Raw genomic sequence first — 17,812 nt, 5'->3', positions numbered from 1 at the left:
GCAGTTACACACATGTGACACAGCAACCAGCACAGCCACACACTGACTGGCACAGCGTCCTCCTGATGTTCCCCAGGGCTGGGGCAGCTCTGCAGGTGGGCTCTCACCTGAGTGGGGCAGAGGGGCAGAATCCCCTTCCCCTTCTGCCCACTCTGGGGCTGAGCCCAGCACAGGGGGGTTTCTGGGCTCAGTGCCCATGGCCGGGGCAGGCTGAGCCTCTCCCCCACCAACACCCCTGTGCTGGTTTTGCATTATTTGATGAGGAAAGGAAGACACCTACAGAAGTGATTTTCCCAAGGAAAGCATTAAGCCAGTCAGCTACTAGGTTTGAATACTGACATCTGGTTAAACCACTGGAAAGTTGACACACCTCTGGGAATACACGTGTTAAAAATCGAGAAAAATGCCGGGAAGCTTTTTTACTTACGGCCTGGGAATAGGTAACAAGCAGGCCCAGCTCTCCTTGCTGCAGGGGCCAGGTATCCCGAGCAAAGGGCAGGGGCGAGAGAACCCTCCATCCCGGGCGGATCGGGCCCCGGGGGCTGTTGACATCCTGCCCCCGCCGCCCTCACGGCCAGCAAGGTCTGAGCCGGGCCTCCAGAGGCTGCCTGGCAGAGGAAAGGGGGAAGCCCCCACCGTGGGCATGCTACTGCTGAGATCCCAGCTGCTTCCCTCCTTTTGAAGAATCCCCTACTCTACAAACAGCTCCAGCCACCCTTACCACGACCCTCTGCTGAGGGAGTAGCCCCAGCCCTGCGAGAGATCGTGCAGCTTGAGACCAGGGGCGGCTCTGCACTGCCTGGAAGAAACCATCATAACCTCTGCAGGCATCGGGAGAGAATATGAACTCTTTCCTTGCACGATGAAACTTGCAAAACATTGAGTCCTCTCTGACTGAGAGAAAAGGACAGAATGAAGATGTGTAGAGAGACAATATGAAGCTTTTAAAGTCAGTGAAGGAGGAGTTACATCCCAGATGGAGGAGAATGAGGAGATGCCTGCTTTTAGGCTGAAATTCTTTTGTAAGGCCTGTGATGGACTGTGATATACTAGAATATCCCTTTAAGTTGTGGAAGACATGGATGGGGAGATGAGTGTTCAAACTGCAGCAAAGAGAAAAGGTATTTGTGTTAAAGCAAATATTGAAGTAGCTGTGATCTTATGAAAAGCTTGAACAGTGAGAAAGATGAGATGAAGACCTCTGTTCCCAGAGATAAAATTATCTCAGAGAGAGATGAAGAGAACCTTTGCTTTTGAACCACTCATCCTTAAAATGTTACCCTATGAGTTTACATGGCCCATATAATGCAGCTGTGGGAAGGCTGCGTGATATGGGAGGGACTTCACAAATACAGATTCCTGGGTAGCTGCTGTTTTTGAGAATTAAAAGCCACAAGAGAACTGTTTTCATGTGGGGAAGTTTCCATGGCAGACCAAAACAGACTTTTTTCTCTAAAAGAACTGATGAAAGACTATTTTTAGAGGTGATAAACTGACCTAAGTTCTATTTCTGCATGCTGTCAATGAGAAAAAAAAAAGAAGTTGTTGGGGGAGAGAAGTGTTGAAGGCTTTATTCTGATTACTATTATTTTTTTCTCTCTTGTAGTTCTGTTAATAAAGCTTTTTTTCTACCCTTTGAAGTTGGAGCCTGTTTTGCTTTTTCTCCCATTCCTATCTCACAGCAGAAAAAAGAGTAAATAATTCTAATGGGCACCCAACCCACTACACTACCCAAGTCCTTCTCCCCAGGGCTGTTTCTGATGCATTCTCTGGGTTTGTGCTTGGAATGCCTGACCTTAACGACGCCTTAAGTTTTAGCTTTCATGTTTTTCAGATTCTGTGTTGCCCAGAGGTGTAGTTTTGGGCCTTATATTAAGTGCTAGTGAGCTCTCTTCACAGAGTAGGTAGACAAAACAAATCCTTTTCCTGCTGAAGACCAAGGATGAGTACAACTTTCAGGCCCAAAAGCATAGCCAACAGTGGACTGAAGAAGGAAAACAAGAAAGGATCAGACTTTACAACATGGAGATGTAATTGGACAGTTAAATCCCAATATGCAAATGGACCAAAACTTATAAAGTGTAACCCCTCATGACCGGTCCATTTTGTGACCATTTTAAGTCCACCTTGGGTGTAGCCCTGGTTAAGCCCTTGCCCTGCCCAAGGTGTACCCTAAAGGCCTTTCAATAAATATCTACTTTATTCTCTAGTTCTGTCCAGTCTCTGAGTGGTAGGTTTTGTCAAAGATTCGAAAGTACTGAAAAAACAGGTGCTTTCCCTAAGCCGTTGGGGAAACAAAAGAAAGTAAAATAATCAGTGTGTTTACTATGCATTTTTTCACTGCCTAATATCTTCCTGGAAAACGGGACTGTAAAATGATGATAAATGAAATTAAATTGTCTAATTGACAGTCTGACAAAGTGTTTTTCACACCAACAACTCACTAGACAGATACAACTACACTACAAATTCATTCACCACCAGAATAAAACCACACACAATCAAGCTTCATAAATTATGAGTTTGGAATAAAGATGACTCCTGGCCACCAGGAAAGCTTCTGGCTTGGTTCCTTACATTTTGTTGTTTTTCTGTTAAATCTTTTACCCACTGATAAATTTTAAAGAACATAATTTCAGAAACTAGGCTAAAATATAGTGGCTGCTGCACAACAAACACCGAGCATATACAGAGGTCATTAATACATAAAGGAAAAGAGAAACCAAAGAAAGAGCGAAGGAAAAATTAGCTTCAATAACAGCTTATAATAACTGCACATTTAGGTTGAATTAAAACTTTTCCACATCTATCTGCAAATTATTAAGTGTGGCTGGTTTAATTCGAACAGCTCAGTGCAGAGAAACCTGAACCGACACATCCCTCAGCCAATGTGCTGCTGGTGGCAGTGCTGCTTCAGAGCTCACGTGGCCATGCCCAGTGTTTTCTCCATCGACCTCAGGAAATCCAGAAAGAGTTCTCCTACAAATCACTGGGAATGTAAACGGGGGTGATCTTTCTGCAGCACAACTTGAGACAAACATGCTCCATGTGACATAATTCACCTCACAAGTGAAATGACATCAGAGGCAGAACAAGAACAGCAGTTACAGGTAACCTCAGTGAAGGTGACTCCCATGGGAGTGAAGTGGCAAGGATGAGTCCACCCTTCTGCAAATGGCCAGAAGAGAATTCCAAAGAGGGCAAACTGCTCCTGACAGTGGATATTATTCCAACTTAGGGGAGGAAATGACACTTGGAACAAAAACAAAAGCATCAAGGAACATGATACCAGGAAGACTGAGAAGAGCACAAGGGAACACCAAGGAAAGAAAAGCAGAGTTATCTACAGGGATGCTGTCAGTGAAGCAATACAGGAGCTCTCAAGTCTGAGTGATGGATCCACAAACCCAAAGATGAGGGATCAGAAAGTGTCAATAAGCAAAGTCTTGGAACAGAGCTGGGGCATGTGTTGAGAGAGGGGATGAAATAGGGATGAAATAAAGGATAATGGAGAACAAGGGCTGAAAATCTGTGGAGAGGAAGACACAGGAGAGTGAAGGTGATCTCACAGATGTAAGAAATCAGAGAACAACACGTGAAACTCTAAAGAAGGGAAAGAAATCCAGACACTGAGGAGCCAAGGAGGGATGGCTGGAAGGCACCAGAACACCTTTCCAGGGGGAAATCATAGAATCAGGGAACAGTTTGGGCTGGAAGAGACCTTAAAGCCCATCCCAGTTCACTCCCTGCTGTAGGCAGGGACACCTTCCACTATCCCAGGGTGCTCCAAGCCTCATCCAAGGTGGCCTGGAACATGTCCAGGGACGAGGCAGACACGGCTGCTCCAGGTAACCTGCACCAGGGCCTCCCCACCCTCACAAGGAACAAGTCCTTCCCAATAACCATCTAACCCTACAGCGGGAAGACATTTCTTCTTGTCCTGGCACACCAGGCCCTTGTCCAAAATTCTTCTCCTGCCCTCTTAGAGCCCCCTTTAGGCACTGGAAAGAGCTCTGAGGTCTCCCCTTCTCCAGGCTGAACATCCCCAGCTGTCTCATACTGAACAAGGGTGGGAGATCAGTGCCCAGGGTGCTCCAGCACTCGCAGAAGCCGGAACATCCCTGTGCCGTGAGGTCAGCAACCCGTGCGGACAAAAAACTAGCGGATAAAAACTACCCAAACCATTCCCCGGCCGACCCAGCCGGCGCCGCCATTTCACCCCTGAGCGCTCGGAGGGAGCGGGACGAGGAGTGGGCGGGGTCACAACAGGCCCCGCCCCCTCCCCGCGGGCCCGACGTTCCCAGCCGCCATTTCAGAGCCGCGCCGAGGAGGCGGGTGGGACTGTCTGTCAGCGGCGGAACGGCATCGCTGGGGTTTAACGGCACCACCGGGAGGGAACGGTGCTGCTCTCCGGGGCCTCGCAGCGCTCACAAAGCGGCCGGAGCCTGGGGCCCCAGAGGCTGAGGAGCCGGCACTGCCCAATGCCAGCGCGTCCGGGGCGGCCACTCACAGCTGTGAACCAGGAGAGTGCACCCGAGGTGGGGCGGCTCCTGGAGCCTCCCTGCTGTTCTCTGGGTGGCGTCTGCGCCGTTAGGAAGCCATCCATCCATCCATCCATCCATCCATCCATCCATCCATCCATCCATCCATCCGCTTCCCCTAATGTAGTCCAGAATGCCTAGTTGAGGGCACTTGGCTCGTCCAGCTGGAGCAGAGGAGACTGAGGGGAGGCTCCTCGGGGGCTGCAGCTCCTCCTGAGGGGAGGCGGAGGGGCAGGGGCTGAGCTCTGCTCTGGGACAGGGACAGGAGCCCAGGAAGGGCTGGAGCTGTGCCAGGGCTGGGCTGGAGCTCAGGGAAAGGTTCTTCCCCCCGAGGGTGCTGGGGCACTGCCCAGGCTCCCCAGGGAATGGTCCCAGCCCCAAGGTGCCAGAGCTACAGGAGGGTTTGGACAAGGCTCTGGGGAATGCCCAAGGGTGGGATTGTTGGGGTGTCTGTGCAGGGACATGGGTTAGGATCAGGGATCCCTGTGGGTCCCTTCCAGTTCAGGACATTGGAATTTTATGATTCCATGTTTATTCACCGCCAGGTACAAACATTTGTCCTTGTGCTGCTGCTTCCATCTTTCAATTCCCACTGCGTGTTTCCGTCCTATGTCAAAACCACGTTCACCAAGGGCTTCCTGGGTCACTCTGTTTGCACTGAGCTTTTTTCATATTTCAGGGTATCCCAAGAAATGCCATGATCAAACATATCTGTGGCATTCACGTTGCATCATCTTCAGATGATTTCAGGCATGACACCTGGCTTTAAGTTGCTAAAACTCCACATCATAAAACCTTCAGGCTGCTGTTTTCATATTGAACTGAAACACTGTAACAGACCATTTACCAAATAGAGACAAATAAGTTTAAAAATGACACACTGTTTCAAAGGACAACACCTTTTAATTGCCCGAACATCTTAAATAAGTTTTTATGGTGATAGATGAAATTATGAGATTGAAGTATGCTGTCAAAAGATAAAGGCATCAATTTCCTGTGCAGTGTTGTGCTCATGGCCTCAATTTTTGAAGATTTGAGACCCACCTTATGTCCAAGAATAGGATTGTTAATTAAAATCTGGATGATATGAGGAAAACATCGAATTTACGGTAAAAGAAAGCTGCCACCGTTGTGAATGACAATATTGTGATTTTGGGACTGGCAGAATGAGCAGATAACAGATGTACAAATGTCTTTAACTTTTTATAGGGCTTTGAAGGATATTTTCAAACCTATCAGGCTTGGAATTTTCATGTAAGAATTCCTCATCTGGCACTGAGAGCTACTGTAGAGAGGAAAAGAAAATGGCAATGTTTTTAGCATTGCTCTTAATCTTATATCCTCAGTGGGCTCTTCATGGAGCTGACTATTAGGATCTCTGTCATGCTGTACCCATTGGATATGATAGAGGCTGGGTTGCCTGTGGCTGTCATATGTGGAAGATTAGGACATGGCACAACGTAACAGGGTCATTTGAAGGGGTTTCTGGAAGAGGTTTCTGAGCAGTTAAACCAGAAAACATCAGTGAACCATGTTGGGAGTTTACCAGACAAAATCTTGCTGGAGGCTCCGTCAGCATAGGCAGCGAAAAGATATTTGTATTTTCATTGTGTAATTTGCCATGTATTCCAGTAGACAGAGTATTTCCACATGTGTACATGGAAATGCCAAAGAACACAAACTCCTATCTTGCTGCAATTCCCATCCTTCAGGTGAGATCTCACTCTTCTAGACTCGAGAAAGGAGCTAGAGAATGAGAAATTTGATTTTCAGTATGTCACTCAACTAAGTAAAACTCAAATCATGAGTCGTCTGTGAATGAAAAGGAACATCACGTATTGCAATGCAGAAGTATTGTGATTGTTTTCCCCCAAATTGAGTACTTTAACACAGGATTTCAGACTTGAAGCTTACATGTCACACACTAAGCATGCTGCTTTGTACCAGGGTACTACTGCAGAGTACTGTCGGCAATGACAAAGACTTATTTTTCTGTAGAATAATGGAATTTTACTCTCACAGATGACTCCTGTGCAGTGGAAATATGTGCAGATACAAAGGGATGCCCTTGGCCATGAAAAGTGTGGAATAGAAAATGGAAAACTATTGGGCAGCTGGTCCCTTCACGGTGCTGCCGATTTTCTCAGAGCACAGTGAAGTGCTGGCCGGCAGTTTCTTTGGCAGATCATCATTTGCATCTCATTTACGCAGGAAGCATTTAATCTCTTAACCAGTCACCAGCATTCCCGTGGGCTGTGCCCGGGGAGATCCCCCCCGTGCCCGGGCTCGGGGTGGCACTGGCCCTCAGGCGAGAAAGGCTCGGCTCCCGGGCGCGCTGCCCGCAGCCGGCAGGCCCAGGCCTGTCGTGCTCCATCTTCCACTCGAGCCAGGCTCCCGGGCACAGAGCACCACTCGCGTTTCTCCTTCTCCAAGGGCCCAGCTAACCACAGGAGGCACGTTCTCCTCCAGGCTCCTTTCCACAAGAGCAGTCGGACCCGCGGCCGCAGCGCAACGGCCGTTCCCAAAGCCCCGAGCCGTCCCGGGGAGATCGCTCCGGTAACGCGGCCCCCTCAGCGGAGTGGTCGCGGTCCGGCCTCGGCCCCGGCCCCGGCCCCGCTCCCCTCCCCCCGGCTCGCTGTAGGTCCGCCCCGGCCGCCACTTGACGGACGGGCGGAGGAGCCAGTGGCGCGCGGGGCACGTGCACTCGGTAGCCAATGGGTGTCGGCGGGCGGTGCGGGGGCGGGGCCGTGGCGCTGGAGCGGCTCGTTGTGCGCTGCGGACCGATCGCCTCCCGCTGTCCGGGCCCGGCCGCTGCCGCCGCAGGTGAGGCAGCGCGCGGGGCCGCGGGGCCGCGCCTCAACAGCCCCCGGCGGCACCCGCGGAGCCGGCGCGGGAGGGAGCGGGCGTCGGGGCCCGGGCGGCCGGGCCGAGGCCTAGGCCTGGCGGGGGAGCTCGGGCCTGTGGGGGGAGGGGCCGCGGGGCAGCGCGGGCCTGGGGCGGCGGGCGGGCGGCGGGCGGGCGGCGGGGTCGCGGCTCGGGCCCGCAGGGGCCGGATGGGGCACGGGCGGGGAGCAGGCCCCGAGGCCACCACGCTGGCGGCGGGAAGGCCGCGGGTCGCGGTGCCGCGATGCGCTACGGGTCCGCGCCGCCTAACAGGGCCGTTCTCCGGCCGGTTAATAGCCTCATCTTTCATGTTTATTTTTCCCGTGTGTGTGCGGGCACCGCTTTTAAATCTCCCAGGCTGGTTAGGACTGGCACGTCTTCATCGACTGGCGGTAGCTGAGGGTCCAGTGCCAGCGCGGCCAGTGCCGTTGGCTTCAGTGCTAGCCGCGGGTCCGGTGATGGTGTGGCGGGTGCCTGGGGCTGCGGGAATCATGACTACAGTAGCAGCCGCTGTTGTTCGTGCTCGTGGGAGCAATCCAAAGCACGGCGTTTGCTCTGTTTGAGCGGTTGAAGAGGCGAGACTGTGCTAGGTGCCGTTTCACAGCAGTACGCAATAGGGACATGCCGCGGAGAGGCGAGTGCTCCTCCTGGGCTCTGCACTGCTGGGAGTGCAGCAGCGTTTGCTGGGCACGGAGCTGTAGCCGACGCTTGCTGGGAAAAGAAGCACGGTTTTTTGCATGAGGACTTGCACTGGGATCCTGTTATCACTTAATAAGGCACCTGTGGAAAATAAAAGGAAAAAAGTTGGAGAAGGGTAGGGATGAATTCCTTTTGTTAACGCCTGTTGTTATATTTGATCACTTTCTGAGGTATCTGTATTTTTGTTCATTTTACTCCCTGATTTGTGGGTGTTGACTGCTCATATTGCTCGGCTCTCACCTCTACGAGCTGTTATTTCCCTGTACTCATGTTTTAACCACTTTTTTTTCTCGAGTTATGTGAACGGTTCTGTGGATTGTGCATTTCCCATTACAACTAGGACGATGCGCTTGTTGTATAGTCTTTATCAAACCTGTAGAGTTGATGAGATTTCTTCCTGTTGAGTCCTGAGTTATGTCTGTGTGCATGATGAATAATAAAATCAAGAGTCCTGACCCTGTAAGTCTGTGCTGTATGAAATGTTACTGTGAGTGTCCTGATTTTTGTTCTTAAGCAGAGAAAGTGTGTGTATTATGATCCCAGTGCTCTTGTAGTCTCCATGATTCGAGGCGTCCAGCGGTCTGGAGTTAGAGCTGTGATTGCAATAGGCTCTCCCCAGGCCTGACTGGAATATGAACAGGAACATCTTAAGCTGATGTGTTTGTTAAATGTGTTGTACAGTGAGTTTGTAGCCCTGCTGTGGATGGTTCTGCAGTAATAGATGAACTCCTTAGGGAGTTGTCTTGTGCAGGACCGAGTTTGTGAAAACAGCAGCAGCAGTAAGCACAGTCCGAATGGAAATGTGAGTGTTGTGTGTAGTGGCTTATCTGTGTTTGTTGAACAGTGTCTGGTGCTGACATGAACTTAATGTGAAATGTACTCTATGATCTGAATTCAAGCACTCCTTTCTTTGTGTTTCTTACCTGTTCTATCACTTTTTTTTTTTTCTCCTGGAAAAAACCCTGAGACATGCCATTTTAGTTTCAGAATCCATCTCTTTCAGCTGTTGTACCAGCCTACTTTCTCTCCTGAAGCTTTGATCTCTGTCTTGTTTCTTGCTTGTTTGTGAGCTCTCTGATTTGATACCCAAAGTTATTTGCTGTTGCTCTGCCCACATGTGGATAAGCTGCCTGTGAAGTTGGTAAGACATTTAGTCACCAGCTTTAGAAAGCTCAAACTTGCTATGTTTTCAGACTTCAAGAAGTTTAGAGAAGCTGTTTTTTCTGCACTTTCAGGTACTTTAGAAGCAGCCTGGAAGGCATTGGCAGGAAAGTCCTGCCAATTTAAGCATTTAGGGAGAATGACAGTTCAGCAAAGGAGGGGTGGTACATTTTGACTTGTGCTGACAATGGTCAGGGCACTTCTGTCTGATGTGCAGTTCTGTATTCAGCCACCTGCAAGCTTCAAACTGCTGGCCTAAATGAACCATTTGATTATACAACCTTGTTATATGTAGGTGATGTATGCAAAAATAGATTTAAATTTTTTTGAAGGGGTAGGGTGAAAACAGGCTGTTACTGAGAAGGCAGAGACATTTTTCATGTGTGTGGGTTCCCTGCCTTTGTTTTTTTTTTGTTTTGTTTTGTTTTCTTTTCTTTTTAATATTAGTAGCAGTGACATAGTACTACAAAGGTATACTTTTCCTATCTCCTACTGATTTCATGGCCTCCACGTAGGAACACAGGAGAAAACCACAGTGTCTCACCAGGCTCTCAGAGATGGATTTTCAGCTAGTTGTTTTGTGCTGGTGAGCAAGTTGGATGCTGTCTTTTCCTCCTGCTATTCACTTGCCTCCATCAAGGTATCTGAAGATGGGTCAGTGTTATCCAAGGCTGGATCGGTGTGGAGCAGCTGTTGTCAGAAAGTGTCTGGAATCTACAGTTCTTATGTCCACTTCTTGTCATCTCCTGCCTTCTCCCTCAGAAAGTAATCATTCCTTCACAGCACAGTTGTCTCCAGATGTTTTTTTTTTGTAGGTGAAAAAAGTGCCAAAGGCAATTTATGGACAATCTGACCCTGTCTAGAAAAAGGAAGGTAACAATTTTTTTATTTTTTAATATCTGTTTATCATAAAACTGTTTGTTTTTTTTAAATACCAGTGCAGAAGGTGAGATTGTGCAGCCTGGACTAAGTTCTTCACTGTCTCTTCCCTGTGTAAGAACTTGGTGGTGTTAACTGGCAGCATCTTCGACCCAGGGGCAAACGGTTGGAATCACAGAATCCTGGAACGGCTGGAGTTGGAAGGATCCTTAGAGACTAACTTGTTCCACACTCTGCCATAGTCAGGGACACCTTACACTATCACAGGTTGCTCCAAGCTCTGTCCAATCTGGCCTGAAGCACTTCCAGGGATGGAGCAGCCACAGCTATTCTGGGCACCCTGTACCAGGGCCTCACCACCCCCTCAGGGATCAATTCCATCCCAGTATCCCATCTAGCCCTGCCCTCTGGCAGTGGAAGCCATCTCCCTTGTCCCAGCCCCTCTCCATCTCTTCTGGAGCCCCTTTAGGCCCTGCAAGGGGCTCGGAGCTCTCCCTGGAGCCTTCTCTTCTCCAGTGAACACCCCCAGCCCTCCCAGGCTGTCCCCAGAGCAGAGGGGCTCCAGCCCTTGGAGCAGCTCTGTGGCCTCCTCTGGACTGGCTCCAGCAGATCCATGGTGCTGAGGAGTGTATTGTGCTGCCTAGAGGGTATGGATGTGAAACTCTGAGCAGAGCCTGGTATCCTCTGTCTGTCAGGGCTGGTTGTTAACCTGGGAAGATGGGGGTGTCTGGATATGGCAGCAGACGTTCAGCGTCTCAGCCACAGGATTCTGATTGCACTTGTTCCTACAGCTCGAGCTGAGAGGGGCCCCGATCCCTGCTGTGTGTTGGACCAGCAGCAGATGGTAAATATGGCCAGCCTGTATCTGATTTCTGACAGCATCCCAATGATGATTAGATTTGTTCCTAGGAATTGAGTGTAGTTCATCAGACTGGTAAAGTAAGGTCATTGCTCTGCAGAATGCAGCTTGTTTTTTGGCCTCAAAGGCTTTGGTCACTGAATGGCAATATAAGCATTGACAAAAACACCTTGGTGATATTATTATATGGACATGAATAAAAATGCAACTAAGGGAAGCATTTAAAACCCTTCCAGACAAATCTGATTGCTAAGGAACATCTAAAACTCCTTTGCTGAAATATTAAAATTATGACAGTTGAGATTTGTTAGACCAAAAATGTGCTTAAAACTAAATTTATGCCCAGTGTTTATAAAACAACATAAAATCCCCAAAAAAGCCTAAATTATGTTGTTCTGAAATTAGCGATTGAGCGTATGAAAATAGAAATTTGTGGAAATGCAGCAGCAGATTTTAGTAATGGCTGCTTCTGGTGCTGAGCTGTTTTTTCTGGCAGAAGTGTTGGAATCTTAGGTGCAGTCGAGCTGAGGAGAACAAGTGTGTCCTCATTTCAGGTGTGCAAAGGGGAAAAGAATCAGAGATGAGATTTGTTACCTCTGGAAAACCCAAAGCGTTGGCAAGTAGAAGGGGTTTGCTTGGTTGCCAAATTTACAAACAAAATTTACATATCAATGTGGAAGGATCATATATGTACAGCATCTGTGACAACATTCAGAGTTTCAGGGTAGAAGAATCTTCCTGTCTAAAGACAATTTTTTTTTTTTAGTGACCTTCAATAGCATGTGTCGGTCCTGAGTTAGTTTAATTTTTGTGGGGAGAGAACAGAGACTTAAAAAGCCAGTTGAATCAAACTGAATATTGAATTTAAAGTTTTCCTGTTTACTGATTTAAAATATTGTTCCTGCAGAGCAGAGCAATTAAGATAAGCCAGAGAATATTAACCTGATTGATTGCTCTGGGACAGTAGAAGGAGAACTAGGGTAACTAGTTTGGGAAAGAACCTGTGACACCTCACTTTCTGCCTTTTAAGTTTGTATGTGTATACAATCATCATGTTCTCAGTTCAGAAAGATGGCTTTTCCAGCAGAACTTAGCATGCATACTCATGAAACATAGCTGCCACTCATTCTGAGCAAAGAAAGGTGAGACCAAGACTCTTGGTTGTGGTCACAGACTTTTGGAAACAGCATCAGACACCTATCAAACACAGGCACACTCCCTCATACCTGATTTGGTTTTATTTATAAGAAAAGCATTATCCTCTGCCCTCACAAATGTACAGCAAAATAATCTGTTGGAAGACTTAGACATGTTGCTTGGATCTGAGTTGAGGCTTTGATGTGTGTGACCTGTACATGCTGGGATGACCTTCGATTCTCAACTTTGTGCTATTTTCTCTCATACACTGTGGAAGTGCTGTTCTTGAATTCAGGAGACAATCTGGATTTTGTAATTTCTCCCTCCCCCCAAGTGGCTTTTGATGTTTGGTCAAGATTTGATGAGAAGTTCAAGGACTAGTGCATGAATGTATGGTGAATCAAATACCAACAGGACTTGAACTGCACTGTCCTTGTCCTGTGGTCTGTGTGTTCATGGAGAGGTCTGTGCTCGTGGGATGCAATATGGAGAACTGATGGAGACATGAAAAGAATTTGTAGTAAGAATAAAGGGTGTTTTCTTGTAGATTATGGGGAAAGGCTCTGTGATGTAGTGAAGTCTGGTTTAAGTGATTGAGAGAGATGTGTTCTAACTGTGGAGCACTAGGAAACACTTTCCTTTTTGTTGGGAGGCAGATAGGCCTGGGGGGGTGAAGGTGGGTTCTGCTGGTGTGACTCTTCAGGTGAAACCTGTTCTGTTCCTTACAGTGATTTCAGAGAAGAAAATATGTTGCTTTTACTTCCCCCAGTGTCTGTCCTTCTCTGTTGTGATTAAACTCTTGCTTCTCAATCCTGTCATGACAGCTGCCTCCAAAGCAAGTTTTTGCATGACAACACTGTGTTGATAGTTCTTGAAAACTGTTTTCCTGAAGCAGTTTAAAATCATGAAAGCTCTTTAGGCCCTTCTATGTGTGTGGCATTGTTTTTGACAATTGTTCCAGCCTGGACATCTCAGCACCTCTGCACCTGCTTTCTGAATTAGTCTGGCACTTGCCTGAATGTAGTAGTGCCCTTTTTGTTCTGTTTCAGGTGTGGTCTCCAAGAAACAGCTCCGCAGCTTATGACAAGATTGTTGTTTCTTAATCAGCGGTTACTCTCGGGGGGAGGCATGTCAACAGATATCTGTGTACTGGAGAAACAAAAGGGCTCTAATAGCCTTGAGGTTCTACTTAAAGCACCCCATTTAGTTTCTTAAATACACAGGCAGACCTCAAGAATAAACCTATGAGACTGAAGTGCAGCTTGATGAAGCAGCTCATGGGCAGAACTCTGCAGCATCACTTGGTTCTGGGTTCCTGTTCATTTACCACTGACAACACCAACAAGGATTTCACCAGTTCAGGGACTTTGTGAGACACTGTCCACTGAAGTCCTTCCTGTATAGAGTGTCCTGTGTGATGCTGACTTGCACTTCATTCCAAAGAAAGATGGAGGTTTTGGATGAATAGCTAGGTCAGCAGACTCAGGTTTTAGGGCCTGTGGTTTAAAGACCATGCTGTACTCACTGTGGCCCATTTCCAGTCAAGGTGCCATGAGCTCTGTGCCACAGAGCTTGTTGATCTAGGAAGAATTTCTCATTGTGAGTTCTGTACTAGCAGATATATCCCACCTGAAGAGCTGCCTCCATCTCTGAGGACCCCAGCACAAGAAAGATAGGGACCTGTTGGAGTGAGAACAGAGGAGACCATGGAGGTGCCCTGATAGCTGGAGCCCCTCTGCTCTGGAGGCAGGTTGGAAGAGCTGGGGATGTTCACTGGGAGAAGAGAAGGATCCAGGGAGACTCTGGAGCCCCTTGCAGGGCCCAAAGGGGCTCCAGGAGAGCTGCAGAGGGACTGGGACATGGGTTGAGGGACAAGACAAAGGGGGGATGGCTTCCGCTGCCAGAGGGCAGAGCTAGATGGGATATTGGGAAGGAATTGTTGGCAGTGAGAGTGGTGAGGTCCTCACACGGGTTTCCCAGAGCAGTTGTGGCTGCTCCATCCCTGGCAGTGTTCCAGGCTGGGTTGGATGGAGCTTGGAGCTCCTTGGGATAGCGTAAGATGTCCCTGACTATGGAAGGGGGTGGAATGAAATAGTCTCTAAGATTCCTTCCAACCCAGCTATCCTAGGGTTCTGTGAGCATCTGTTTACATGTCTACATACTAATTTGTGACCCCGATAGTGGTCTGGTGCCTTTTTAGTCCTGTGAGCAAGGTGAAGGTAGGCAAAGTCTCTTGCGTGATGTTGAAGACAGACGGTTCTTGCCAGTGTTCTTGTTTCACATGATCCCCACAGATCTATACAGGTTTTCCTTCTTAGCAAACATCTTGCAGTGAAATAATTAATAGCAATGATTCCTAGAATTCTGGATGGAGATACAGAGTGTAATTGGGCAAAAACTTTTGTTGGTTTGTTGCCAGAGTCATTAAACCTGTGGGATCTGGTGCGCTTTTGTGAGAAGGTGATTGTCATGGTCAGTGCACCATTTCTGCAGATGATGCCTGTGAGAGGTTTTCAGTACAGCCCTGGGAGTGCTGGCCTGGCTGAGGGTGCCTGAGCAGTCATTGGCACAGGCGATGTGTTGGGCTGCGTGGATTCGAGCACCTCCAGCATTAGTGGAAGATTCGGATGTGGCACATGTGGTTGTTGCTCTGTGCAGCCTTGGCATTGTAAGTTTTAGGACATCTTACCCAAGGAAGAAGGTGGCTGCTGCCTTTTCAAACAAGCTTCTACAGCATTTGGTTATTTAAAAAAAAAAAAAAAAAGGTCATCTTAGGAAGTGCAGTGCAGTGGATCCTAGTCTTAAAGTTTTAGGTTTTTTGGGACATAAAAATGAAAGCCTGTTTTGGAAAGGTTGCAAACTACCAATCTCTAATTTTTAGTCAGCCTTCCCAAATGGAGTCGTTGAGCTTTCTTGTCATTGTTGACCTGTCCACTGGAAATATAAATGCATTCAGTCTTTTGATTTATGTCATTGTGGATTGACAAATGTCATTTAATGAAGTTCTAGATACAAATTAGTGTCTAGCCCTGGTTCTCAAATCTGGAATATTTACTGATAGAAATGGATTGTTATCTCTTCGGTAAAGAAAGATCAGGACATTCCCTCAGCATATTTCAGTGACAACAGAATAAAAACTTGTTTTCCAGTGCGGTGTTGCTTGTTTCAGCCATCATATCTTATCACTCTTTTTCTTTTTGTACATTCTTGCAGCACTCAGAGTATGCAGGTGTCCAGAGCTGCAACTGGCCTGCTCTCTCACTGTGTCCACATACAGGGGTACAGCTTTGTTTCTTTTAGGTTCAGTGGCTCTGAACCTCAAGCAGAAGTGTGGCAATCGCATGGAAGAAAGGAGGACTCTCACGTGGGTTGGAGCTAAAGTTTATTGCTCCCAGAGAGCCACGTGAAACGTGGCTCCTGGGCTTTGGGTTTCAACTTAAGTACAGGAGGTGTGGAAAGGGGCAGGGGACAATAAACCAGTGCCAGGTAGGATGGGAGTGACCAGAACAAGAAAACAGTTAGCAGGACATCTTATACATAAAACAGGGAGGGATAACAGAGACTTTGCTAAATCACAGTGCAGGCCCACCGGAATTCTCCAGGTTTCTGGGCAGGATTACAGGGTGATTGACAAAACCCACCACCAAGGAAAGAACAGGGGGAGGGATAGACCATACCATGTTACAGAAATTTGGTAACCTAAATTTCACACTGCAACAGCAGAGGTTAGTTCTTCAGGGGCTCTTTTTAACTTTGCTGGCATGAGAACTGTTCACCTGTCGAGGATTACACCTGGTGCAGGTGGGCAGTGGCAGTGTGAACTGCAGGTTGTTTTGGGAGGGGGTTCTTCAGCTCTGACAGATTTGGGGCCATGACCATTTCCCTGGGGAGCCTCTTCCAGAACCTTTTACTAATACCCAACCGAAGCCTCCCCAAACACATTGAGAAGACTCTGGACTAAGCATCAGCATCAGGATGGGCACAGACTGGGAGAGGCACAGGGAGGACTTTGTCTGGAGCCCCTCCCCAGGGGCACCAGCTCGAGCTGTTCCATGTTACTGTACCACAAAGGAGCCAGAGTCTGGGATTGTGCTGTGGCAAACATGGTCCGAGGTGGTGAGAGGGGCTGGTCTGAATGGGGGAGTGTGGGGTGTGCAGAGTCATATGGGGTGGTCTGTAGGGTCACTGGAGCCACTGCTGCAAAGGGGCTTTGTTCCTAGCAGTGCCAGTCTAGGGCAGTGCCAGTGGGACCCCCAGAGTGGCATCAGACTGGTCGAATGGGGGAGTTTCCATAACATCTCACCAGCAGAGGAAGTGGTTTCCCACTAACTTCCAGGCTGGCTGGACAGTGTTAATCCTGCAGCAGATTGTGTAAGTGCTCAGCAAGAGATTAGGAAGAAAGAAGCATCTTCTCTCTCGGTGCTCTGCTCCTTTAGCTCTTCACTGTGCCTCTATGGCTCCTGCTTTGTTCCTGGTATCCCATGGAAACATTTGGCAGGCCTGTATGCAAGGGTTTCCTATGTTTGCTTTCTGAAAGCCTCAAGAAAAGCAGGTGGAGGCTTCCTTCCCACCTTCTAATGGCTCTGAATCAGCACTGCCCTGGGTACTGCTAGAGTGTTCTGGGACACGTAGACTGAGTATTGCAGACAGGTTAGAGGATGTTGGACTATGATGGAAGGTCAGTAGCCACTTGCCAAACTCTTGTCAGTTCTGCTTTATGCCAAATATGAGTGTGGTAACTTGCCGTCATAGTGTGCTAGGAAGATTTTTCTTCTTTGTATCAGACTGTGGTGCTTCAAACCCAACCCCCCAATCTTTTAAGTGTCTGTTCTTGAAACATTACAATATATAGCAATTTCTTAATCTCAGCAGCAGGAAGGATTTATATCATAAGTAAATGGCTATAAAGGGCAAATTTGGTTAAAATGAAGTAAATTTTAACTTCTTCCTCTTAAAGGTGGAAAAATCTCAATGTTTCTTCCTTTGCTTACTAAATATTCTGTTTGTGCTGTACAGCTTGCACTCATCAACATATTGGTGTGTTCTGCCTGTAGGGCTTGAATTTTGTGGAGGGTGAAAGCAAGCAAAGTTGCCTTCTATTCAAATAATTCTGAAAATGTGTGTTACATGGTTTTATAACTTAGACATGGTGACCAGAGATGGTTCAGCTGTTTGAGTGTTGTTTATGAGAACAAGAAACTTCTCTGCGATTGTGCTCAGCAAGTTCTGACAGAGCCAAGAGGGAATCTGTATTCAATGACAGAATTTGCAGTACAGCTGAGATGACCTGGCAGCTTAAAAATTGTCTGCTGAGGGAAGCGTCTTCCCCCACTTCCAGCTTTGCAGTGCCTCCCCTTGCTCTCCTGTCCTGTGGCATTAACTGATGCTTATCTTGCTGCAAGGAAAGCAGAATAAAACTGCTGACACAACAAAGGGCTTCCCCCCTGTGTGGCTTTCCATCGCTTTCACAGTACAAATTGGTTATCCCATGGGCAGAGGGTGCTGGAATGCGTTTGTGTTGATACTTCAAACACAAAAATGGGAGTAGAACCTGATCTGTGGTTGAAGGGAAGCAAGAGTTGCCAGCTCTTAATGCTTCAACACATACTGAAAAGGTAAAGATTCAGTTCAAATCTATACTGTGTTAAATCTC

The 17,812-nt window shown here is 47.8% G+C and overlaps 1 protein-coding gene across 2 annotated transcripts in view; it reads left to right on the top strand.

Annotated features, from left to right (window-relative positions):
* Positions 1-7,258: 7,258 nt before the first annotated feature.
* ELAVL1 (ELAV like RNA binding protein 1) overlaps positions 7,259-17,812 on the top strand; it is a 42,313-nt gene continuing 31,759 nt past the window's right edge. For both annotated transcript variants that reach the window (XM_066336018.1, XM_066336017.1), the window contains exon 1: positions 7,259-7,364. The gene's annotated coding sequence lies outside the window, so the exon portion shown is untranslated. The remainder of the gene's footprint in view (positions 7,365-17,812) is intronic.

Source organism: Sylvia atricapilla, chromosome 26 (assembly GCF_009819655.1).
Source record: "Sylvia atricapilla isolate bSylAtr1 chromosome 26, bSylAtr1.pri, whole genome shotgun sequence".
Classification (NCBI taxonomy): Eukaryota; Metazoa; Chordata; class Aves; order Passeriformes; family Sylviidae; genus Sylvia; species Sylvia atricapilla.
Note: the sequence above shows the minus strand (reverse complement) of the source record. Positions and strands in the feature narration are given on the sequence as shown.